The 26,929-nt window shown below is 41.4% G+C and overlaps 1 protein-coding gene across 9 annotated transcripts in view; it reads right to left on the minus strand.

Annotated features, from left to right (window-relative positions):
• The window catches only part of LOC126272429 (homer protein homolog 2), an 807,523-nt gene that overhangs the window by 299,658 nt on the left and 480,936 nt on the right, over positions 1 to 26,929 (minus strand). Inside the window, exon 1 of one of the 9 annotated variants that reach the window (XM_049975294.1) lies at positions 14,941 to 15,141. The exons of 7 other annotated variants lie outside the window; for them this stretch is intronic. The gene's annotated coding sequence lies outside the window, so the exon portion shown is untranslated. Of the gene's footprint in view, positions 1 to 14,940; positions 15,142 to 26,929 lie in introns of those variants that run through there. One more of the 9 variants, XM_049975290.1, reaches the window with a different exon arrangement.

Consider the following 26,929-nt stretch of genomic DNA (forward strand, 5'->3'; position numbering starts at 1 on the left):
GCATTCAGAAAATGTTTTTTCCAATAGGTGCAAGTGGTATGGCTCGCTGCCTTAACGGTTAGGTGCTACGCTTCCAAAAATCCTGGGATTTTTGCTGTCACTTAGTGCTACTTATACCTCACGGAATTATTTTTTCTGTGAAAAAGGCCTAGTTACTCAGTTGTACGGTGGCCACGTTACGCGGGTAAGTCAGTTCTAACGTTCGAGGTGGTCAAACTATACCAGAGGAAACAAGGCAATGTCTAGTAAAGTACCGCAGCGATTAAACCAATTTTCTGGATGGTAGCAGCTCTATATTTTATGTCGAAATTTATAGCCGTAGTTTTGAAAAGCGGAGAAGACGGAAGTACTTTTTCCCTGTGTGAAAATGACTTATTACACAGGATGTAATAGGGGAAATAGACAGTACCCTGGCATATGACAGGAACGATCATTCGAAGCAAAAAAGTCTAGTAAAAAACTGGGCTCTAAAACCCATACCTTAACACCTAACAATCTTTGATACTGTGAAACAAATCTCTTCCAATGCAAGTTCTTTGCTTTTCTTATTTTGAGAGGTGATGATACGGAGGAAAACAAGAAAAAATATCCAGTAAACATGGCTCTAAAGTGCATATCTTAAAGCTATGAGTACTTTTTTCAGTAGAAGAGGGGTGTTTCACAGTAGGGAAGTAGTGTTCATAGCTCTTACCGTTTTCGAGAAAATCGACTTCGGAAATATTATGCGGGCTTATATACTTTGCATGGTCGGTAGTGTTCAAGGAGTCCATAGCCGAGCAAATAAGCGCGTAGTTTCAGAACCGTGAAGAGTCTGGATCAAATCTCACCGTCAGCACTTTTTTTAATCATTCCCATGCAATTGTAATAGATTTATTAGAACTGCAAATTATCAACATTTATCAGTTAATTTTTTGTTTTCGTAAGGTGACTGAAAATATAAAAAAAAGGATGCGGAGAAATTTCAATCAAAGCAGTGCCGTCGTTTTATTTGTACCCTCGTATCCACATCTGTGACAAGTCTACTGCACGAATCAGGATGGTACTGATCAATGAAGCATCGAAAATAATAATTATGACATACCCGTACAGTGCTTGTAATGAACGCCAAATTTTTGCATGTGCACGTTTTTTTCCCCCCCAGAGTGTGTATTTCAGAACAAAGTTTGTTTACATTCCTAAACGGTTTCCATTCATCACACAATTTCGTGGCGTACCACGCCTATCTGTTGTTAGAATTACACGGGAATGAGAGAGAGAAAAAAAAAACCTAGTTCTGACAGTCTAACCGTTTACTCGCTCTACTGCGGAATACGCGGAACATGGGCTACCATACAAAATATATCAGCACGCCTAAAATATTCTTACTCGATTCTTCCAGAAAACGGTGGAGATCTGCATCTTCTTGTTTACGTGTGTTTAAGTCCTAGCCATGTCCTACATAACCTGTCAATATGAATCAAATCGGTGAGGGGGAAGGTCATATGGTACTCTTGTAAGAGTCTTAGCCAAACAGAATAAAAACTAATTTCATCATACTAAATATAAAACGCACTATGTACAAATTTCAGTGTTATAAAGCTACACCTTTTATTCCCATGCTCTCCAAAGATAGGTAGTTTTAAACAATTTTCTTCTTCTCTGCAATTCTAACCCTTTTGCAACACTCACCAATACTGTAATTTCTTAAGTGTTTGTGTAGACGTAACAAAAACTTCTGATAAAATGAGGAGCGTTTCCACAGTGCCACCAAACACCCACTTTACATGAAAACAAAAGGACAGTAAAAGGGATGCTGATTCCCCAAAGCCTATGTATGGTCTCCATTAATTCCTCTTTTTCATTCCCACTGTCTCCTCTCACTTTGGCGGACACTTCTGTTGTCTTCCTTCCTTCATCCATCCATCCATCCCCCCCCCCCCTCCCCCCCCCCCCCTCTCTCTCTCTCTCTCTCTCTCTCTCTCTCTCTCTCTCTCTCTCTCTCTCTCTCTTTCCCTCTTTCCCCCACCATCATTGTCTCCTCCATCTCTCCCACTGATACTGTTTCCTCTCTCTTCCACCTACACTGTCTCTCTGCAACTCTCTTTAAGCACAATAAAGCGCGAACATGTTCGCGTGACAAAACTATTCGTAAGGAATGAGGACTGAGGCACGCGGTTCCCACTTCTCTGTTAGAATCTTTAAAAGAGGAGCATATTCGCCTTTTATTCAGCTGGTTACCTTCTTTTCCCTGTTGCAGCATGATGTGCTGCTTAGATAAAGCGAATTCTGTATGTCAATTTAGTTTCAACAAGTTTCTTGTGCTGGCAATATATATTCCGACACATACAAACAACAAATAAGTATGCATGATATAATAAAATTTACTTTATACTACCTCACATAAAAATGCACAAATTTTTCGGCTACACCTACGGTGCGCAAAAAACGTTGTGTCTGATTAGTAAGTACAAATAATTTCGTACGAAAAAATAATTTTTTGTAAGGTGCTTACTTCGTTAGGTGGCACCATCGATTAATTTACTGGCCAAGACAGCCTGTATAGGCCTGAACTGCCCGTTTTACAGAGAGAGAGCGTCAAAGTTCTGCTGACGAAAAAATGAAAATGAAAAACATAGTTTGGAGACCTCAGAACGCTTGCAATGATCCCAGAAACCTTGCCATGTGTTCGTTACTTCAGTTAAAACTACACTTACGCCCCAGACCGAATATTACGTGCATATTTTATGAGCGTACGTCCGGTATATGTGAACCTCTGGATCTCGGTAACGGATAATGATACCGAAGAAATGTTCGAGGTTCCCCGAGATGACTATGTTAAGAGTACGTGGTAAGCATTTCGACAATTTTCCATGTATAGAAGTTATAGAAGTGGCCATCGCTACTATTCGTACTTTTAGTATCCAAAAATCGTGATTTTCCTGGGTTTCTTAGGAACCGCCCATGAATAAATGGTGCATTTGTAAGTCTACTGAGACTCACACTACACCACAACTAATCTAAAGATTTGCTGAGTTTGGTACTGTAGGATGGTTACAATATGTCCATTCTTCCGATATTTATACAAATGGTCAATAGGCTAAGAGCTATCCAGAAAACTTCAACCCTTATCTCCATGATGAATAGAATTGATTTACGACACCCTGAAAAATTGAGTAATCCCGCACGACATTTTGGAACAAGTTACTGTCGTGCACGGACCGATGTGAGATGCCGCACAGTGGGACGTTTTGACGCCTGTAGTTCTGCATGAGCGCAGCACGGCACGGCACTACTGCACAGCGGGGCCGGTTGCTAGGCGCTTGTAACTTTGCGAGCAGCACCGAGATCACATGTGTAACTACTACAGAGAACTTTACCACAAGCAGGAGATCAGTGACGCGCTTTGCATCGAAGTATTCGATGAAAGAGTTTCCGTATTGTCTCGTGACGAGAATGATACGCTTAAGGCCCCATTCAGTGTAGACGGTGTAAAACAGGCCGTGTTCAACGCCATAAAACGAAAATCTCCTCGACCCGATGGTCCCCGTGCAGAATTTTATCAACCCTATTGGAATATCTTGGCCCCAGTATTAACTCAACTTGCTAATGAACTGTGGCAGCTTGAATCTGTACCAGAGGAACTCAAAGAAGGCTTCATTATGCCTTTAACCAAAAATGAAACAGAAAAAAGCTACAAGAAGTGCGACCTACGTCGAGAATCTCATAAACGACTTCAATGCGGTCACCGGTAAGAAACTAAACAAAAGAGAAACGACGTTGCTCCATGTGGGAGGAGGCATTGATGATGCCACCCATCACGATTGGTGTGCAATGAGGGCACAGAGCAAATGGTTCAAATGGCTCTGAGCACTATGGGACTTAACATCTATGGTCATCAGTCCCCTAGAACTTAGAACTACTTAAACCTAACTAACCTAAGGACATCACACAATCCATGCCCGAGGCAGGATTCGAACCTGCGACCGTAGCAGTCGCGCGGTTCCGGACTGAGCGCCTAGAACCGCGAGACCACCGCGGCCGGCACAGAACAAATCTCTGAGTCTATTGGGGTGCAGTACCAGACGTGATGACAAAAAAACTGGACAGACATGCTGCACATGATCAGAGCCACAACATGCATCCATTCTATCACCGACTTAGATTTCCTACAAAGAGTACACAGAGTCAGAATATCTATAGCGTGCAGAATGTACTACCTGGGTCAAATCCCACCAGTCTCAAATCACCTTGCAGATAGCATTAACAAGGCGTTCTGTTGGTATGTCCTCAGAAGTCACATTCTTAAAGTAAGCTTTCAAACTTTGACCTTTCCAACCTCAGGGAGGGGGGGGGGGGGCGGAATTGGTCTCTTCAGTGCCAGACACAAGCGTCTGACCTCACTAATCAACCGTATGCACAAGACTATCAACGAAGACCCACAGAGCTTAATTAAGAACTTAACGCTATATCTGGAGCCATGCAATATGATACCATCAATTAATGAAGCTATGATACCAATAACCTTTCGCCATATTAAGACACTACTACTGCGAGTTCAGTTAGATACGACAAGCTGACAACATCCATCCACCTTACACCAACGTGAAAAATCTATATTTTCCTAGCAGTAGATGGAAGAAAAAACAGAATCATTCAAAAATACCCGCAAGCTAAGTGGAATATCATTTGACGAAATATCCATACCTCTGTATTGTCATGACGCGTCCTGCCTACATGGTATCTAATTATCAGCGACAAAGCTCCAACCAACGATAAAAGTCAACCTGAGGCCCACACCCGCCTGTAAGATACTCGGTCACGTGGCCACCTTAATTCACAGGTTGATCCGTGGTACAGTTGGACTGATCACAGCACACATACTAAGTAGACTAGCGGTAACTGACCACACAACATCGACATCATGGAATTAACCAGACCAGAAAAAATACGCTACTCCGCAGGAAGCAAATTGCCGCCATTTGGATTTAAGGTCACACCGCTGCTTGTATTATCAATCATCGTCGTACAACACTTGAAGAATACTGTGCATATATGGAATAAGAACATGCAAAGATAAGAGGACAAAGATATGGTAGGACGCTGGAAATTATGACACAAATATGAATCAACTTTTTAAAGTAACTACTTAGTACAAAACAACGTATCACAAGAACGTGGTAAAACAGCAAAACTTACAGGACCATCCTATGTTAATAGTATTATTTCTTCCATTATTTGGCTAAGAGTCAATTTTAGTTTCTACAGGAAGAAATTGTAACCATCAGAAGATTACTTTAATCTGCCTGAAGATATCACTTGCCACACTAACGTGGCACTATTCTTTTAACTACGGAAAAGGTTAAAAAAAATACAAGATGACAGAAAAGAAAATTTCTGTTTCACAGCTATCTAGAAGAACACTATTTTGTTAACAGCAGCAGTGTATTGTTTGGAAGTTACATACTCCACACAAATACTTTCAGAAAAGAGTTTCTGACACTTAAATCCATATTCCATGTTAATCAATAAATCTTCTTCAGAAACGTTTTCCTTGCCTTCGTCAGTCTGCTCTTACATCCTCCTACTTCGACCATCATCAGTTTTTTGTGCCCAAATAGAAAAACTCATCTTATCTTGGGTGTCTCATTTCCTAATTTAGTTCCTTCAGCATCGTCTGATTTAATTAGACTACATTCCATTAACCTCGTTTTGCTTTAGTTGACGTTCATCTTATATTCCTCCTTTCAAGACACAGTTCATTCAGTTCAACTGTTCTTCGAAGTGCTTTGCTGTCTCTGACGGAATTAAAATGTCATCGGCAAACTTCAAAGTTTTTATTCCTTCTTCAAATTTTTCTTTTGTTTCCTTTACTGTTTGCTCAATATACAGATTGAATGAACATCGGGGATAAGCTACAACCCTGTCTCACTCCATTCCCAACCACTGCTTCCCTTAACTGCCATCTGGTTTCTGTATAAATTGTAAATAGCCTTTCGCTCTCCATATTTTACCCCTGCCATCTTTAGAATTTGAGAGAGAGCATTTCAGTCAACATTGCCAAAAGCTATAAACGTAGATTTGCCTTCCCTTAACCTATCTTTTAAGCTAAGTAGCACGGTTAGTATTGCCTCGCGTGTTCCTACATTTCTACGGGATAGAAACTGATCTTTCCCAAGGTCGGCATCTACCTGTTTTTTCATTGTTCTGTGAAGGATTCTTGACAGTATTTTGCAACCGTGACTTATTACACTGATAGTTCCGTAATTTTCACACCAGTCAACACCAGCTTTCTTTAGTATTAGAATTACTATATTCTTCTTGGAGTTTTGGGGTATTTCGCCTATCTCATGCATGTTGCTCACCAGATGAAAGAGTTTTGTCATGGCCAGCTCTCCCAAGGCTATCTATCAGTAGTTCTAATGGACTGTTGTCTACGCCTGTGGCGTTTTTTTGATTTAGGTCTATGAGCGCTCTCTTAAATTTTTCACGCTGTATCTTATTTCCCATCTCATTTTCATCTACGTCCTCTTCCAATTCCATAATAGTGCCCTCAAGTACATCGCCCTTGTATAAAAACACGATATATTCCTTCCACGCCGGCCGTTGTGGCTGAGCGTTCCTAGGCGCTTCAGTCCGGGACCGCGCTGCTGCTCCGGTCGCAGGTTCGAATCCTGCCTCGGGCATGGATGTGTGTGATGTCCTTAGGTTAGTTAGGTTTTAGTAGTTCTAAGTCTAGGCGACTGATGACCTAAGATGTTAAGTCCCATAGTACTTAGAGCCATCAGAACCATATTCCTTCCACCTTTCTGTTTTCCCTTCTTTGCTTAGGACTGGTTTTCCATCTGAGCTCTTTATATTCATAGAGGTGGTTTTCTTTTCTCCAAAGGTCTCTTTCATTTTCCTGTAGGCGGCATTTATCTTACCTGTAATGATGTATGCTTCTACATCCTCTAGCCATTCTTGCTTAGCCATTTTGCACTTCCTGTCGCTCTCATTTTTGAGACGTCCGAATCCCTTTTCGGCTGCTTTATTTACTGCATTTTTATATTTTCTCCTTTCATCAATTAAATTCAATATCCCTTGTGTTACCCAAGGATTTCTACTAGCCCTCGTCTTTTTGCCTACTTGATCCTCTGCTGCCTTCATTATTTCATCTCTCACGGGTACCCATTCTTCTTCTACTGTATTCCTTTCCCCCGTTCTTGTCAATTGTTCCCTAGCGCTCCCTCTGAATGAAAATTACTGCTTCTGCGACTTTGTCATCGAACATCAGATGGCGTTCTATTCGTAAAACTTTGATCTGAGTTCACAATATTTAAATGCAAGTTAGTGGCCCTTACTTTTCGAATAAGCCTTGTTCAACAACATCATTCTATGAAACAGGTGACTTAAGGGGATCAAGTGATTAAATAACTAGAGAAGAATAACCAAATATTTCCAATCGACAACGGATAAAATTCATGTTCTTCACTGAATCATTCGAAATAAAATAATAGATTAATGAATAGCCGCTCCAGGGGTTAAAAAATTCATTATTTTACTCTACGACAGATTTCAGCTATTGAAATATGAAAGTCGTGCTGTGACGAAGCAAGGTTGAAAGAGTAACGCTTCGCCACAGTACTATTTTCGGATTCCACTAGGAAACGAATGCAATATAAAACCCAAGAACGGCTGTGGAGTAAAATAAAGAACAGACCTGTAGCAAACCGTATGTATTCGGTACTGAGTAACGAATAGTTTGGCTGACTCGAAGTACCAAATCGTTAGTCCTACATTATTTCGTTACTCGCAACTACCGATATGCCCTCTGTAATGGACACCAACACGGAGCATGCGTATATTGGAATGCGGCAACGGCGAATGCGGTACGAATCGTAGGGATAGAGGAGTTAGTTTCTTACGGATTTGAGCAAGAATCGCAAGGCAGTTATGTTGATTAAGAGTTGACCTTCAGGAACCCGGTGAAGATACACACTTCCATGAATACCGAAAAGAAGAAACATCAACATAGCTTTGAATCTTGATTTGCTCATTCGATCTTTTATCGCTCTCGGTGGGTTTGGGTCCTTTCAGTGCATGGATTGGCGCTCAGTTTCTGGATCATAACGGAAAAACCAAGATTCGTCACATGTTTTAAGTCTTTCTAAGAAATTAGGATCATTTTCAGTGGTATTCAAAGCGTTATTGCAAACATTTTCACGAGCTCCTTTTTGTTCGATCGTAATAATTTTAGACACAATTTCGCACACACTGTTCTCATGTTAAATTGGTTACGTACAATTTGCCTTATGCTACTCAGCAATAGACTGAAAGTTCAACTGACCGTCAGATCAAATCAGACTACCTAGTTTTTCAATATTTTCATTCGTTCTTGATGCTAAAGGGCGTCCTGGGTGTGAGTCATTTTCTACGTCTTCTCGGGCATCTCGGAAACGTCTGAACCACTCAAAAACTCACGTAAGTGATAAACACTCCGCGCAAGGGACTTCTTTTATTAACAGATAGGTTTCAGTAGCAATTCTTCCAAGTTTCGTGTGAAACTTCACGGCAACTCGCTGCTCTATTATTAAACTTATAATTCTTCAGGAAAAACAAAATAACAGTTCACACTAAAACGAAGGCCACGGCCACATTGATTCCTCTACAGTCATCAGAGATGCCGCATCCGACTGAGAAGGTTTCACGTTTCACAGCTATCGGTCGTTCATCTTTGGCGCATGTGTACTTAGTCCGTGACAGTGTAAGTCCCGTTATATTATAGCCACATCCCGTAATATAATACTAACGATATATTTAGCTCGTAGAAATACGGGAAAATCTGCTACATCGCAATCATAGTGCAAAACATACAGAGAGTGGGAACTTGTCCATGTCAACGGCAGCTCCCGCTGTGCGTACCGTTATCTACAGACTCCTCGGCGACAACGCCTTCCCTCGAACTTGGTATCTGAGCGAGCGGTCTGTGTCGTCCTGGTTGCGTGGCGGCGCCTAGCCACTGTTTCCTGCGTCGCCTCTGACCGTCGAATCACACGTGGTTAGCTTCGCCCCTGGGTCACTAGGCTCAACAACGCTGGTCGAATGTCTAAATAAAATAATCCTGAGACCTATAGGATGGATAACTGTGATAACTTTGACAAATAAGAAACAGTAATAAAACGTGTTTCTGTTAGCAGGCGTCTTATATTTGAAAATGTAAAGCGGTTCTCTACTGCATGATTGTCTAAGACTAACCCAATCTTCTGTTACGGTTCCTAACATGAACAGTAGGATCAAATGAAAAAGAAATGAATCCACAAGGAAATAGAAAAGACCAAATATGCTTCAATGACTAGTTTTACAAGATAATACTACCCGTCTAACAGCTTAGGGGGCAAAAAGATGTTTATTTTCAGTATTTCGTGTCATCATCGACCGGATTTAAAACTTCAAAATACTGTCATAACTCACTTATGAAGATGTATAATCTTATGGTTTAACACAGTAAGTCAAATATGAAACTATGCAAATGTCTTCTGGTAGCCTAACATCGTGACACGCAAATTACCCGCACTATATTCACTCAGTACTTGAGAATGAGAACAATTATCAACTTCTAAAAACTGTACACATAATTTCAAACCTTTTGTAAACTTTTTCTCGCTTACACTACCATAACAGTTAATCGCTTGCGATATGTTCTAGTTCGTGTGGCAAAATTTAACCATCAGGCATTAGCAATATTATTTTTAACTTTTTCATTAGTTTGTGCGTGAATAATCTGAAACTAATATAACCAACACAATTAGGGTTTTACGTTTTCAATAATAAAGGTTTTACTTGCTTATTAGGCAAATGTACTGCCTAACAAAAAAGGTAAAGTCCTCAAAGACATGGTCGGAAGTCAATGTAATTTCTCACACGCACACAACATTGACGGGTATCTAGGATAAATTATTAAAACTGCTGCCTCTGTAAAAGGTACAACTGCAATGAGGGTGCATCAAAGTTGTGTTTGGGGCTCTTAGCAGGTCTGATAGGGTACACAAGTGGTGTGAACAACGCGAGTGACCACTGCGAAAGACAGGGAGATTCCGCGTACTCGTGTGAGAAAGCGTTGTTAGCAAATGCCAGAGAATGAAAGGGCCTCAATGTCGGACTCCAGTTGGCCGGTTGGTTCGTGCAACATCCAGATGTTCTGGGCATTCGGGTGTAACAATGGCCCGAGTTTTGGACTGCATCAGAAAGTGATGGCAGGCATACTCTTCGACAACGTTCCGGTCGGACACATCTGACAACCACACGGGAGGATCGCTGTACTGTGCACCAAGCACAATGTAATCGATCCACACCTGCTCCTGCCATTTGAGAATGATAATGGACTGTCTGCAAGGTTCTGTGTCATCGTGCTCCAGTGGTCGGGGACTAGAAGCAACCAGGCTAGGGTAGTAACGCATTGGCAGCCGTTAATACCAAAACAAAAACGGCTGCGTTTGGGGTGGTGCTGTGACCGGGAAGCATGTACTGCTGATGAATGCAGCCGCATGGCGTTCAGCGATGAACAGTGGTTCTGCAGTATCCTGGGTGACCATTGTCAGCGAGTATGGCCGCGACCTGGGGAGAGGTCGCGTTCTCCCAGTGTCTCGGACAGGCACAGCATGCTTCCTGCATCCTCATGTGTTACTTCTTATGCGACTGTATCGTGGTGCCATTTTTCAACAGGACAGTGCTCATCCACACACTGCACGTGTTTTTATGAACTGTCTGCGCTATGTTGACATACCCCTGTGACGAGCAAGACCCTCAGGTCTGTCTCCAACGGATCATGTGTGGAACCTGCTCGGAGTGCCAGTACACAGGATACCAAGTACCAGTTGCAACAGTTGTGGCATAGCTTGCATTTCCACCTTTCCAACCGAATCCGGTGCACGCATTTAGGCCGGGAAGTGGGCGGAAGGGGGTTGCAATGTTATACTGATAAGTGTGTTCATGCTTCCAAGTAATTTTTTGTAAATTTGACCAATTCTGTAACCACTGAAATAAGACCACAAAACTCCCCCCACTCGAGAATAATCTGTTTTCCTCCTTTCCTTCTGGGTGCTTCACTTTTAGGTTAGTGTATTTAACACATCAACTGATCTGTAAAGTAATCAGACGTTTTAGGCTGTGCTATGTATAGAAATTCGATTTTTCACAGAATGGAGCGGGGAGAGGGTGGATGGGAGTTACTGGTTTCCTACTAGATAGTTGCTTGCGAAACAAGACACCACATTTTTTAAAAAGTGGTATCCCTGTTTTTAAATAAATATTCATGCTCTAGGAGAAAAGATATTGTACTGTAACACATTTTGCATTTTTCGACTTATTTAGCAAAAATTCGGGACACGTACGAGGTTATGAACGTGAACCCCCAAGACATTTATTTTATTTCTTATTTCAAATGCTCCCTGACACACAATAGCAATTCCTTGTCAACGTGTCTGCATGTGTTTCTAATGGGTTCAGTCATATCTGTACTACTTGGTGACGTTTTCTCTCTTTAGAAAATGTAAGATCTGGTTATCTAGCAAGCGCCAATTTACTGTACAGCGATTCATCGGTTCCTCTGCTTTTCGTGAGTAGTTTCCTGGGCCACCAACGTGTTCGAACCACGTTAGTCGACGTTGATAGAAACAAACTTTAAAAAATGGTTATTTGTCCTGTAAAAAGTTTCCATTCGTTTGTAAGGATCAACAAGTTTTCTTCCCATTATTCCACACCGGATGTTAACAGGCCACGGACGCCGATTTTCCTCATGCGACTAATACCACTTCACCAGACTCCTGTAATGTATGTGTCGCTTCCGCCGTCACCATTGATCGTTCTGTTTGGTTCACCCGAAATCAACACAAAGCCGGAAAAATATGTACTCATTTCAATTTGGTCACAAAACATATTGCCGAAATAGGAAGTCACTGTGAAAATTATCGCCATGAAGTTCCTGATACAGAAAAACCTGCCGTTACAGTGCATCTATGTATGCTTTCCATTGCTAGTACGCTACCACTGACGATGAATGTCGTCAATAATGCTGTAAAACAATGCAAAAAATAGTATTCTTGCCACGGAAGGACAACGCAAAGAGTAACTTTATTTCTTCCGGATCCACCGTAAATTGATTTCACTTTGTCCTTCAAGAGAAATATTCCATTTCACTCGGTGCTTAAATGGCAAATTACCTGTCATAAATAGCTCCCATACTAAAACACAGTAGAAATTACTAATGCAAGTCGGTTTGACGCACGGCGTAGGATATTAGCATGAAAAAAAAAAGGGAGTTTCGTCCTATGTAACCGACAAGAGCGCATTCTAGGAGGAGGTAAATATTGCCACACTGTATGCTCCTACCAATTACGCAAATTCCGTAGTTACTGTTTCCTTGTGATATGCAGAGTTCTCCAGATATTTCGTTGTGTCAATTGCGTTTGTATACAGGACACGCATGTGCGTGTATGACGGAAATTCTATTTGTACTCACGCTACAGTAAAGCAGAGGCTTGGCTGAGGCGGTAGATGATAGTTGTAGACATAAGATAAAGAAGATTTAATAAGAACAAAGAAGAATGTGTAAGATACGTATACTAGTATAAGATCGACTGCATCAAGAATGAAGCAGGGAATGTGTTGGAATTCGCGCTCGGCCACTGTACACAAGGCTTAACAGACAGGTAAAGTTGGATGTGGGCCAATGACTTACGTCGCACGCCACTAGTTTCTGGGTTTAGTATCGGTCTGACTACTGTTGTTGCACATCCAGTGCAAAACGACTGTGAAAGCTACAACAAAAAGCCAACTGCCTTACCCATAGGAAAAAGAAAGAAAGAGAGAAAGAAAGAGAGAAAGAAAGAAAGAAGAGAGAGAGAGAGAGAGAGAGAGAGAGTTAATTCAGGTACTTAGTTTCTGACAGTACAGAAACGTTTTTGGAAAGTGACTGTCAACAGCCGTTAAGTAATGTATAAAATGCATATTTGAACCATCAGCTGTTTTTATTTTAAACCAAAATATCTGCCGGTTTCGGTCTTTAACTACCTTCACGGATGAAGGGTTATAATGGTTTAAGCCACCATATTGCATTGGGCATTACTTAAAATGTCTAGTGCATGCCATGAATATAAGTACGTGACACAGGGACTTAAAAAAACAAACATACGAATACTAAATGTAGCCCATAAAGAGCAGTACTGAAGATGGTCGAAGATTGAAACCGTTAGATATTTGAATTCAAAATAAAAGCAACTGATGGTTCAAATGTGCATTTCATAGAAAATAAACCTTGGATGAAGGTTTTCGTTGCTCTACATGGCTATACTGAGAAACCTTTACGTAGTTTGTAAGGATGCTAACAGAGAAATAGTGGGAAAGAGCTGGAATGGAGCCAAGCTGTGTTGCGTGCTGTGTCGCGTGCTCCACGCCCAAGCCACGCTATGTCGAAAAACGGACGACTAAAATAGCAGAAACATTCACTATTCGCTAAGTCTTTCTGGCACTTCACTATGAGAAATAAGCCGCATCCACACGTTTTAAAATTTTGTTTTGTTGTTTTCTTTTCGATATCTGTTTCCGTGCTTATCTAACGATCAAGTAGTTAGCGGAAGCGACGAAAGTTTGAATACTTTTCACTTTCACCCAGTCATCGTATTCAGAGCGCGTACGGCGGCCGTAAATTTATTAAATGAAGGCGGCATTTTTTCCACATTGGCTGTGTTTATTTGGTGAGTTTATTTTCTGTAAAAGGGGTAAGGACATCTTTACAAGACGTGCACCTGACCTACACATTTCGCACTTTGCGTGGCAGTCTTGGCGGACCGCTAATGCAATGTGTTTAGGTAGCAGTTTAAAGTATTCAAAGCGCGTTTCTTGAACTACAAAGAGTGCTCAGAGAATTTTTTATCGCATATGTACTTATCCACGCGAGCACAAACACGGCCCCCGTATAAGGAATCGCCACCTCCCGCACCCCCCAGTACACGAGCCCTTGTGTACTGCTCCACAGAAGGCAGGAGCTAGTGCAGCTGCGTCGACTCTAACAAGGGAACCTGATCATCGCACCCCCCTCAGATTTAGTTATAAGTTGGCACAGTGGATAGGCCTTGAAAAACCGAACACAGGTCAATCGAGAAAACAGGAAGTTGTGCGGAATAGTGTGAGCTCAGGAGCGCCGTGGTCGAGTGGTTAGCGTGAGCAGCTGCGGGACAAGAGGTCCTGGGTTCAAGTCTTCCCTCGAGTGAAAAGTTTACTTACTTTATTTACTTACAGTTATGATCTGTCCGTTCGTTCGTTCATTGACGTCTCTGTTCGCTGTAATAAGTTTAGTGTTTGTGTTTTGCTACCGCACCGCAAAACCGCGCGATTAGTAGACGAAAGGACGTGCCTCTCCAACGGGAACCGCGAGTTATATTGGCTGGGTTCATATTGCCCACAGAAAACATCTCACGTATTTAATGCACTCTCGTCCAAGGTAGCGAACAGTCAACTGCCAGCCAGGGAGCCTCGTTACCAGGAATACTCTCTCTTCTGTGCGCTGTAGTCGACTGACGTCGTGTGTTTCGATGTTTGTTTAGGTGTAGCGTCCCCATACTACGGCGTATTTGCCTCGCATCGGACGACGGACGGACAGATAATAATTGTCTGAAAATAAAACTTCTCACTCGAGGGAAGACTTGAACCAAGGACCTCTTATTCCGCAGAAGCTCACATTCTCCTTGACGTTGGCTATCTTGCACATGGACTACTCAGATTGTATATTTTGGTTACTTTTTTCACAGTTCCTGTTTTCTCGACTGATCTGAGTTCAGTTTTTCAAGGCCTATCCACTGTGCCAACTTATAACTAAATCTGAGGGGGGTGCGATGGGGAGGTTCCCTTGTAAGCAAGAGGACTGACGTAACGATAGGACTCCTAGTGAGGAAGGCCCCGGACGGACGGACAGAATGGCGCTCTTACTGGGGGCCTCGGCAGCGGCAGCGGTGGCGGCGGCAGCAGCGGCGGCGGCGTCGACGCCGTGGTCGTCATGGCGGCGGCCGTGGCGGGTGGCGCGGCGCCTGGCGTTCTACTGCCGCCGTCTCCGCTCCGCCGGGAGCTCCGGGCCTCCGCCGCCCGCGCACGCGCAGTCGCAGCACCGTCCACGGCAGCCGTCCGCGGACTGCTCGTTACGAGCAATGACATTCGCCCGCAACTACTCGGCTCCTGCCGTACTTCAAAGTTTTCTCCCCTCCCCCACCCCTCAGAAATTCCGTTACAGGCTGACGGTCACACACACACACACACACACACACACACACACACACACACACACACACACACGTTCTCCATAGTCTCCTCAGTCCGCGGTCGGATTGCAAACACTATCGTCATAATTCGTAAACATGTAATAAAAATATAACAGTAGTAGTAGTTGTTGTTGCAGTCCTGACACTGGTTTGATGCAGCTCTCCATGCTACTCTATCCTGCGCAAACTGCTTCATCTCCCACTACCTACTGCAACCTACATCGTTCTGTATCTGTTAAGTGTAATCGTCTCTTGGTCTCCCTCTACGATTTTTACCCTCCACGCTGCCCTCCAATGCTAAATTTTTGATCCCCTGATGCCTCAGAACATGTCCTACCAACCAGTCCCTTCTTCTTGTCAAGTTGTGCCACAAACTCGTCCCCAATTCTATTCAATAACCCCTCATTAGTTATGTGATCTACCTATCTAATCTTCAGCGTTCTTCTGTAGCACCACATGTCGAAAGCTTCTATTTTCTTCCTGACCAAACTATTTATCGTTCATGTTTCACTTCACTCCAAATACTTTCAGAAATGTTTACATCGAGTATAGATTTAAGTGTCAGGAAGTCAACTTTCTCTTCTTCAGAAACGCTTTCCTTGCCATTGCCAGTTTAGATTTTAGATTTTAGATTTTATATCCTCTCTACTTCGACCATCATCAGTTATTTTGCTCCCTAAATAGCAAGACTCCTTTACTACTTTAAGTGTCTCATTTCCTAATCTAATTCTCTCAGCAGCACCCGACTTAATTCGACTACATTCCATTATCCTTGTTTTGCTTTTGTTGATGTTCATTTTATACCCTCCTTTCACGACACTATCCATTCCGTTCAACTGCTCTTCCAAGTCCTTTGCCGTGTCTGACAGAATTACAAAGTCATCGGCGAACCTTAAAGTTTCAATTTCTCCTCCATGGATTTTAATACCTACTCCAAATTTTTCTTTGTTGTTTCCTTTACTGCTTGCTCAATATACAGACTGAATCACACCGAGGAGAGGCTACAACCCTGTATCACTCCCTTCCCAACCACTGCTTCCCTTTCATGTCACTCGACTCTTGTAACTGCCACCTGGCTTCGGTACAAATTGTAAATAGCCTTTCGCTTCCTGCATTTTATCCCTGCCACCTTCAGAATTTGAAAGAGAGTATTCCAGCCAGCATTGTTAAAAGCAAATGCTAGAAACGTGGGTTTGCCTTTCCTTAATCTAGCTTCTAAGATAAGTCGTAGGGTCAGTATTGCCTCAGGTGTTCCTATATTCTACGGAATCCAAACTGATAATCCGTAAACATACAATACAAATATCACAGTAAACAATGACTAATTCAATAGTATCTAAACACATTTTACATCCCTAACAGCTGTAGCGCGAGGTGAACGAAGAAGCCAGTCGCACGAAGGGGGATAGCTGAACCTTGAAACACTTGTCAGACTTCCGCCTCTAGTCACCATTCACAGAAAAAATCGCAGTACCAAAAAATAATGTAGAGTAATGGAATTTCGGGAATACATTTATGTAGGTAACATATTTAAGTGATCAACAATGCAATATCACAGATTAACGTAAGCGCAAGGTAAATCAATGCAAATCTGAAAGGCTGTACATCAATGATCAGTATATCCGCCAGAATGTTGAATACAAGCATGCAAACGTGCACGTATTGTATTGTGCAGATACCAAATAACAGTTTGTTAGATGGAGTTCCATGCCTGTTGCACTTCGTCTGCCAATACGTGGACGGTTAATGCTATATGTAGAGGACTGGAGTTGTCCGACGATGTCCCATACGTGCTCGGTTGGAGACGGATCTGGTGACCAAGCAGGCCGAGGCAACACGTTGACACTTTAGAGAGCACATTGGGTTACAAAAGCGGTATGTGAGCCAGTGTTATCCTGCTGGAAAACAGCCCCTTGAAACCTGTTCATGAGTGACAGCACGACATGTCGAACCACCAGACTGACGTACCAATTTGCAGGGTGCGCGGGATAAACGCGAGAGTGCTCTTGCTGTCATACGAAATCGTATCCCGGACCATGGGCCCAGCGTGTCTAGACGCAGGCAAGTTGGTTGCAGGCCCTCAACTGAATTCCTTCAGACCAACACACGACCATCACTGGAATCGACGTACAACCAGTCTTCATCAGAAAATGTAACGTATCTCCAGCCTGCACTTCAGTGAGTTCTCGTTTGACACTACTGAAGTGGCAGTGGTTTGGGATCAGTGGAATGCGCGCTACACGACGTCTGGCTCGCAGCTGTCCGTGAAGTAACAGACTTTTAACAGTTCGTTGTGTCACTGCGGCGCCAACTGACTGTTGCTCATATTGCTGCAGCAGATGCGGTACGATACGCTAGATCCATACGCCGAACACGACGGTCTTCCCTCTCGGTAGCGCCACGCGGCTGTTCGGAGCCACGTGTTCTTGCGACATACGTTCCCGTGACTCCTGCTGCCAGCTGTCATCATCTACAAAGTCTTTCTGCAGTATCGCGGAAGGAACATCCAGCTTCTTGCATCCCCATTACACGACCTCGTTCAAATTCCCCGAGTATGGATAATGGCATCTTAGTCGCCTTAAAGGCATTGTGACTAACATCGGGTCACCACGTCCCATCTCACCTTTACATCTTCACGGCGTGTATTTAACGCAAAGCTGAGATCGATATTCACAGTGGCACAACCGCGAAATTTGAAAATACGTCATCTTTCCGATGTAGATACACGCCTACAAAATTTCGTTTATGTAGCACAACTCCTCCTTGGTGTCGCGATTATTTTCTCTCAGTGTATGTTCTCACTCAATTTTGGAATGATACTATTCAGTTTATGTATGCCGTGGACTTTTTAGACAATTACAAACATAACTCCAGAGTAGTAAGATTTTCCGAATTTGAAGATCTGTTCCAAGACACAACGTAGTCACATCCACGGGAACGCATATTCGACGGAAATCTGAAACCGTTGCAGTAGAGAAAACTTTGTCAATGTTGCATTTGATAGTCTCTACCAAACACCAATAATCAGTGAGTGAAATCAGATTAAGAAGAACTTTATCGAAAACTAGTTACAGCGTTAAACGTTACAAAAAACTATCGACAACTACTACAAATATTGATGTAAGTTAGAGCACATTCTTACGACATTAAAGAAACAGTTCATTTCCAACTATCACGTGTTCCATAGCGTATGACCTATTTCAAAGTACGAACGATGAAGTGTGTCTTAAAGGTCCACACTTTATATAATTACTTTTCAAAATACGTATCATTTAACTCACCATACGAATAGTCTAATACATTAACCATCACTTAAATGTGTGGAACTCTTAATACAATCTCTGCACCAAACACATTATGTCTGACCACAACAAAAAACAATAAAAAATGCCGGAAACTGCTTAAGGTGATTTCTGTTGCGCATTCCTGCATGTGAATCTAGAATCAATCACTGCTCTGAGACATCGAAGGAAAACCATGTCTTCCTAGGTGCACTATCCTTTAGGTACAACACTCTCCCTTACAGGATAAAGGAATAATAATAATAATAATAATAATAATAATAATAATAATAATAATAATAATAATAGTTCTAGATAGAGTCATGGAAGAACGGGAAAAGAAACTTTAAGAAAATTGCTGGAAACCAATTTCATATATATATATATATATATATATATATATATATATATATATATATATATATATATATATATATATATATATATATATATATATATATAAACTACGAATCCCCTACTTAGCCTTTGCAGACGATCTCTCAAATTTAGAAATTTTCAAATTACAAACCTACTATGGAGAAATTAAAATATTTACGAGAAATTATCTCTGAAAAATATGCACAACAAGAAAGAATACAGAAAGCTCGTAAAGGTTTAGGATTAATACAAAACCTCTACAATAAATACTGCTTATCTTTAACTGCCAGAATTAGACATTACAAAACAGTAATTAAACCATCAATGTTATATGCCAGCGAAACATTGGCACTAAACAGCAAAACTGATATAGAAAATCTACAGAAAGAAGAAAGAAAAATAATTAGGAAAATTTTGGGACCAAGATAGAACGAGAATAGATAGAGACTACAGAAAACGTCCAAAATTGAAGAATATTGTAACAAGAGAGAGACATGAGGAAAAGACGCCTCAAATTCTATCGCCACATAATGAGCCTTCCCGAACACAGTCTAACAAAGGGAATAGTAAAATACGTACATTCCCTCGTTAATGGAGGAGAATGGATCCAAAATGTTAAAAAATACTTGAAATTAGCCAAAATCACCAAACAAGAAATAGACGTAAGGAACAATTTTAGAATAAAAGTGGAAAAATGGGAGCTTAAGCCAGAGGCAAAAGCCCGAAGAACCGAAACAAAATGGAGCGAAGAAAGAAGAGCGAAATTTTCGCAAACAATGAAACATTGGGCAAATAAAGAGACCCAGAAGAACGGAAAATGAACAATCTCTACTTAGCGTCTTCCACTCTGGACGATTCGCGACTACTACTACTACTACTACTACTACTACTAATAATAATAATAATAATAATAATAATAATAATAATAATAATAATCTTAATCGCAACCACCGTCTCATCAAAATCATAAAAAAGTCTTCACCACCACCACCACCACCACATCGTCTGCTGCCTTCAATTTGGCCATTCAATCTCCAGCATATCATTAAGGAATAATAATCAAAGTCAAATCATAAAGTAGACAAAATTAGATGCTCTAACGCTCGTCTCTTTTGTAATTAGGCCGTACTTAATACTAACTTTTATTATTCTGGATGCAACTAAACATGCGACGGACGTGAGAGAGCAGTTTGCGTCTTTGTGCCTGTACTTACTATGTTCACTAATGGCTGTATATGTAACCCCATATCAGATATCCTCATCTCTGCTACGATATACGGAAATCAAATATCTGTATGTGCCATTACGAAGCACTACAGAGTGGAAATATCGGTTCTAAAGTGATAGAGATAACGCTAGATGAATCCTCAGAAACCTGAGCGCATCTTGTGAGAGCGTGCACTTAAGACTCTCCTGAGCATTACTCCCATGGGGGGCTTAAAAGTAAGACCAGGCGGAAGACGGAGAGACGATATTGTTCCAGTTCCGACAGTACGAGAACATAGGTTAGTTGAATTCGTCCCGTCGACAATGAAGTGTTCCAGAACGCATCCGAAACACTGATAGGTGTAGGATGGCAAAAAAAAAAAAAAAAAAAAAAAAAAAAAAAAAAAAAAAAAAAAAAAAAAAAAACAACTCCACTGCGTCCTCTCCAATACAACCATTCCGTATCGCCTTGATGAATTCCGGAAAAATCTAAGTCTGCAAAGCCCACTTATTCTTCATCCAGCTCTCTCGGCCCAACTGGAACAGGAAGAGGAACTACTGTTGTGGGTAAAATCTACAAACCGTCCTGCACTACGGAACGTCTTTTGGAATATGCTGGGTAGTCTAAATACCCCTTACACACTCTTATGACGTGGAGACGGTAATATGTACAACCTACGCTCTTTTATATTTCTCTCTCGTCCAGTTCACGTTATGCTGCTGCTACTCAGAAATAAAAAATCGGCACAGTAAACAAATATAATCACGCAGAATATCTTTGTAAATACGCAACTGCTTTGAAGAAGCACTAACAGAACATAGTAAGTTATACTGGAAGCTGAATGTTCAGAACAAATGGAAGTTAATACTCGATGTGCCCCAAGTAAGCGTAATACGTTCTCTAACGTTCGCAATACACGCAAAAACTTTTTCATCTTGGTCACCAGAGCAACCATATTATCAACGGGCAATGCTCTTGACTAAACAAGAGCATCATCGTCAGGTAATCGGACAAAAGCATCATCGTCAGGTAATCGGAATGGGTACAAAAGTAGTTGGATAAGATTTCCATTGGGTGCAACGAATGTCAGCTCTCTCTTTTTTAAATTGAACCAGTAAAAAATTACGCCTATATAAAGAAAGTACCCGATTTTGTTAAAATATGAAATTAATGGTAAGCTACTGGAGACTGTGACATCGTTTACAGGAATGTTACTAAGAAGCGATATGCAATGGGTTAAAATTGTAAAATAAATAGTATAAAGGAGAATGCGCGACGTGGTTTCGCTAGAAAGGTTCTGGAGAGGGAAGCTAATCTGTACAGGAGGTCGCATTGACTTCTGTTCCTATGGCTGAAGTTATCACCTCGTAGGCTCGACAGCTGACGTACAATTATTTCAGATGCTCGCTGTTTGGATCGGAACAGGTCGGTATAGCCCGGACGGAAGTATAACGGCGATGCTCTGTCAACTCCAATGCTAATGTTTGGGACAAACGGTATATAGTTCCGCTAAAACTCTGTTGAATAAATTTAGAGAAATTGTATTCGATTACGACTGTATGACAATGGACATAGCCGAGGTGGGATGGCTTGCGTGCTTCGACGATACAGGTAACCGTTTCCTTAAGTGCAAACACAATGGAAGGGTACGTGTTGAGTGGTTCCTGAAGAAAGGCAGCAGCTTTTCCTAGTAATTGCATAAGTGCAGGGACAACAGTCCGGATGATTGACATTAGGCACCAGCATGGCCTTGCTGTGCTGGTACTGCAAGCGGTTGGAAGTGAGGGGAAGCTACAGCTCTTTTTTTTTTTGTCAGCTCTTTTTCTTCGAAGAGCATACAGCTCTATCATATGACTTGGCGATAATGCCAGCATCTTACGTAAAATATTCCAGAGGCAAAATAGTCTGCCATTTAAATCTCCGGGCTCAGAGTACTCAGAATTATGTTATCAGAAAAACTCAACAGGTATTCAGCGGGTCGACGCGTCGAATGCCACATTCCATAATCGAGTAGGGGGGGTTAGGGAATTTACAGGACTTCTGGTCAGCTGAGTGCAGGATTATTCACACAAAATAAAGTATGTGAAATGCATGACTAAGTCTAACAATAAACAAGAAAATACGAATACGCGTGAGCTACTATGAACACCATAGTGAACACATTAACGTTGCCAAGAGAGACACGAAGCCAACACCTAGCACAGTAGTACAAATTAATACGCCAAATAGCTCCGCAGATGAAGAGACTGAAAGAATGTATGATGAGACAAAGGAAATTATTGAGACAGACTAGAGAAAGAACAATTTAATTGCGACAGGGGACTGGAATTCGACAGTTGGAATGGCGAGGAAAAAAATAGGAGAATATGGACTGGGGTAAGGAATGAAATAGGAATCTGCCTGACAGAATTTTGCACAGGTCTCAAGTTAACCGTTACTAACACTTGCTCCATGAACCATAGAGCAACTACGTATATGTGAAGGAGGCCTGGAGGCAGTGCGAGGTTTAAATATGTTGATTATTTTATTCAAAGGTAAAGGCTTCGGGATCACACTGTAAACTGACAGCCATTTTCAGGAGCAGATTTGGATTCTGGCCATAATTTAATCGTTATGACTTGCAGATTAAAACTGAAGAAATAACCAAAATTTAGGATTTAAGGAGATGAAAGAACCAGAGGAAACGCTGGACTGAAAAAGAGAAAAGTTTCCGTATGTTCATCCTTTGATTGGAGAAAAGAGAAAAGGCATTCAACAAAAGATGAATGGGTAGCTTTGAGAGACGGAACAAGGAGGGCAGCAGAGAAGCATATAGATAAAAAGACAAGTTCTGCTAGAAATCCTTGGAGAGCTGCTCAAATTAGTTAATGAAAGCCGAAAATATGAAAATGCAGCAAATGAAGCTGGCGAAAGGCAATAAGACGCCGAAAAATGAGATTGGCAGAAAGCTCCAAATGGCTAAACAGGAATGATTAGAAGACAAATGCAGAGACGCTGTAGAATCACGTATACAACTAGGAGAAGGACAGGAAGAGTAAAGAAACCTTTGAAGGAAATACATGCAACTATATAAACATTAAGGTCTCTGGTGGCAAGCCACTGAGGTACTGATGTTGATTTGATTACTTTCTTTTCAATTCTTAAGGTAGCACGGATAACATGCAAGGAGAAATGTAGAAAAGAAATTAAAGTTCAGGAAGCACTAATTAAGAGTTTGAGTTTTGCCGAGCACATTGTAATTCTGTCAGGGAAGCCACAGGACCATGAAGAGAAGTTGAGCGAAATGGATAGTGTATTGAAAAGATGTTATAAATGAAAATCCACAAAAGTAAAACATAGGTATAGGATTAAGTAAAATCAGGCCACACCGAAGGAATTCGATTAAGAAATTAAGCACTAAGAGTAGTGGATTAGTTTTCCTATTTGGGCAGCAAAATAACTGATGATGGCCGAAGCAGAAATTATTTAAAATGCAGACTAGCATTAGCAAGAAAAAAAAACATTACTGAAAAAGACAAATGTATTAATATATAATACTGATGTCACTATTAGGAAATATTTTCTGAAGATATTTGGCCCAAGTGTAATCTTGTGCTGAAAGGAAAAGTGGGTGACGGACAACAAACAAGAAAGGTTCAAATGGCTCTGAGCACTATGGGACTCAACTGCTGTGGTCATTAGTCCCCTAGAACTTAGAACTACTTAAACCTAACTAACCTAAGGACATCACACACATCCATGCCCGAGGCAGGATTCGAACCTGCGACCGTAGCAGTCGCACGGTTCCGGACTGCGCGCCTAGAACCGCGAGACCACCGCGGCCGGCAAACAAGAAAGAACAGAAGCTTAAATCCAGGAGCGGAAAATCATTTTATGTGCACAACACTATTAGACACTTTTTGCCCAATGGTAAAAAAAGCACTCCAGCTTCGGAAAAGAGCAGAATACATAAAATTACTTGCAATTGCTGCAAATCCTGTATAGGTCACTCTGGCAGGACATTATGTACCCGCCTGAAGGAACACCACAGCAGTTGGAAACATAGAGAGAGAAAAAAAAAACACTAATTTTGCAGGCCACCTTAATGAAGGTCATAGTTACAAGGTAAAACAAAGTATTACATCACATCTATAAAGGAAGAAAGATTAACTATAGCCGGCATGAGTGGCCGTGCTGTTCTAGGCGCTACAGTCTGGAGCCGAGCGACCGCTACGGTCGCAAGTTCGAATCCTGCCTCGGGCATGAATGTGTGTGTTGTCCTTAGGTTATTTAGGTTTAATTAGTTCTAAGTTCTAGGCGACTGATGACCTCAGAAGTTAAGTCGCATAGTGCTCAGAGCCATTTGAACCAAGATGAACTATCGTGAAATAATGAAAATTAATTAGCCCATGTCCATTACCCCAAGCTTAGTAGCGAATGACCAGACACAGTTCCCTTGCTCGCCACTTTTAACAACAGATACTATTTATAATTCCGTTCAGGTCATATTGTAAATTACCCCTTTTACTCACATGCCCCATTTTCCTTTATTTCATTTACGATAATTCCTCTCGTCGTGTTAAAAAATTTACTTTGTAAAATCACACCTGCTTAATATCATTACTACACCTTACTTGTTTGTAATTTAGGACCTATTAAGAACAAGATTATTCTGTTCAGTCAGAACTTTGGAATATGTCAATCAAATTTTATTGTTCAGTTATTTTCTTGTATGTAGAACTACTGTAATTTGTCTTGCGTTCATTAGTTAGTGTGTCACAAACTTTACCTGCGTTAAATAAATCTTACATTGCATTTTCTCTGTTTTATTTCTTATTCTAATAATAACATTTTCATCTCTCTAAATGGAAGCAGTTTGTAGATGCACTAGTTAAAAATCACTTATTCAACAAAATTTCACTGCACCACATACTTATCTTTGTACTTGATGATGGCGTAACAGCCGAAAACCGGTTTGTGTAACAAATATTGTAGAGTATTACACCAGTTTTGTGTGTGTTTCATTCATAAAGAACAGAGGCTTTTGAAACGTGGGATTACAGAAGAATACTGACGCTTAGACGGGTAGATTAAATTATAAATGACGAGGTAAAGAATAGACTTGGGGAAAAAAGAGGTTTATGGCACAACTTGGCTAAACGAAGGTATCAGTTGACATCCTGAGGCATCAAGGAACAGTCAGTGAGGTTATAGAAGAAAGTGTGAGGGTAAACATTGTGGAAGGAGACGAAGGCATGAGTGCAGTAAGCAGGTTTAAACGGATGATTATGTTCGGTTTGTCGGGCGCTCAACTGCGCGGTCATCAGCGTCCTTACAAAGTTCCAATTTTTACACAGTCCAATTTTTTTTTTCACGGTTCACTCTAGCCACTGTGACGAATGATGATGATGATGATGAAGACAACACAAACACCCAGTCCCCGGGCAGAGAAAATCCCCAACCCGGCCAGGACTCGGATCCCGGACCCCGTGTGATCCAGAGGCAGCAACGCTAGCCACTAGACCGCGAGCTGCGGACTTTAAATGCATGTGGGTTGCTATAGCTACACAGAGACGAAGAAGACTGCACAAGACTGAACTGCATCAAACTAATCTTCGGAACGAAGTGTAATACCTTCTCTCCCCCCCCCCCCCCCCCCGGTCTACAAACCGCACTTTCCGCCATTACCAAATTACGTAATTCTTGATGCCTCAGTATGCGTCCTCTCAACCGATTCATGTTTTTAATCAAGTTGTGCCATAAATTTCTTCTCTGGCCAATTCGATTCAGTACAACGTTATACTTATTTTATCTACCTTTATATTCTTCAGTAGTCTTCTGCTATCCGCCCAGTGACTTCCATCTGAGCTGTTTAACGTCTACGTTCCACTTACTAATACGCAAATTTATGTTCAATGTTAATAAACTTATTTTTCAAAAGTGTTTATCTTGCCAATGACAGTCTGCATTTTATATTCTATCTACTCCGTCCATCATCAGTCATCTTGCTGCTTAAATTGCGAAACTAACCTATTGCTCTCAGGTCTCATTTTTTAACCTAATTTGCCTGAGCATCACCTAATTCAACTACATTCAATTACCTCGACTAAGTTTTTTTGAGATCTCTGACAGAACTACAAAGTCGTCTCAGGTACCTAAAAGTTTTTTTTTTCTTTTCCAAGAACTTTAATTTCTATTCTTAATTAATCTTTAATTTCAAATAATGCTTGCTCACTGTACAGATTGAACAACATTAGGGATAGGTTGCAACACTGTCGTACATAGTGCTTAACCACTGTTTCCCTTTCACGATCGAATCGTGAAGCTGCTGTGTGGTTTCGGTACAAGTTGTGAATAATCTTTTATGCCTCTTGTTTTATCCCTGATTACTTTAGAATTCCAAAGTGTACATTGCAGTCAACACAGCCGTCATAATCTTAAAAAGTTCTCACTTTGCAGACTAGACGCGGCCTTAACGCCTCACACACACAACTCCTGCGTCTCTGGTCGCCACCGCAACCTGGCCACATACAAGCGGATTTTAGAGACGGGCTACAAACATTTCTGACGGGTTTTGCAAAACCTGCAGGCCCCGCCTGTGCGTTAGTAGACACACAATCTTTAGGCCGCCTCTCCAACTGGACACACACGAGCATATTTATGCAAAAGGTCACAATCAGAAAATACAATAAATATCTAATTCCTGCAGGTTTTAGTTGCTACAAATATAGTGTAGGAGTGCAAGAATGACCACATCGGTAAACTTATACAATTTTACCGCGAAATACCATTTTTGTGGAAATTACCAGACGAACATT

This window comes from Schistocerca gregaria, chromosome 5 (genome assembly GCF_023897955.1).
Source record: "Schistocerca gregaria isolate iqSchGreg1 chromosome 5, iqSchGreg1.2, whole genome shotgun sequence".
Lineage (NCBI taxonomy): Eukaryota > Metazoa > Arthropoda > Insecta > Orthoptera > Acrididae > Schistocerca > Schistocerca gregaria.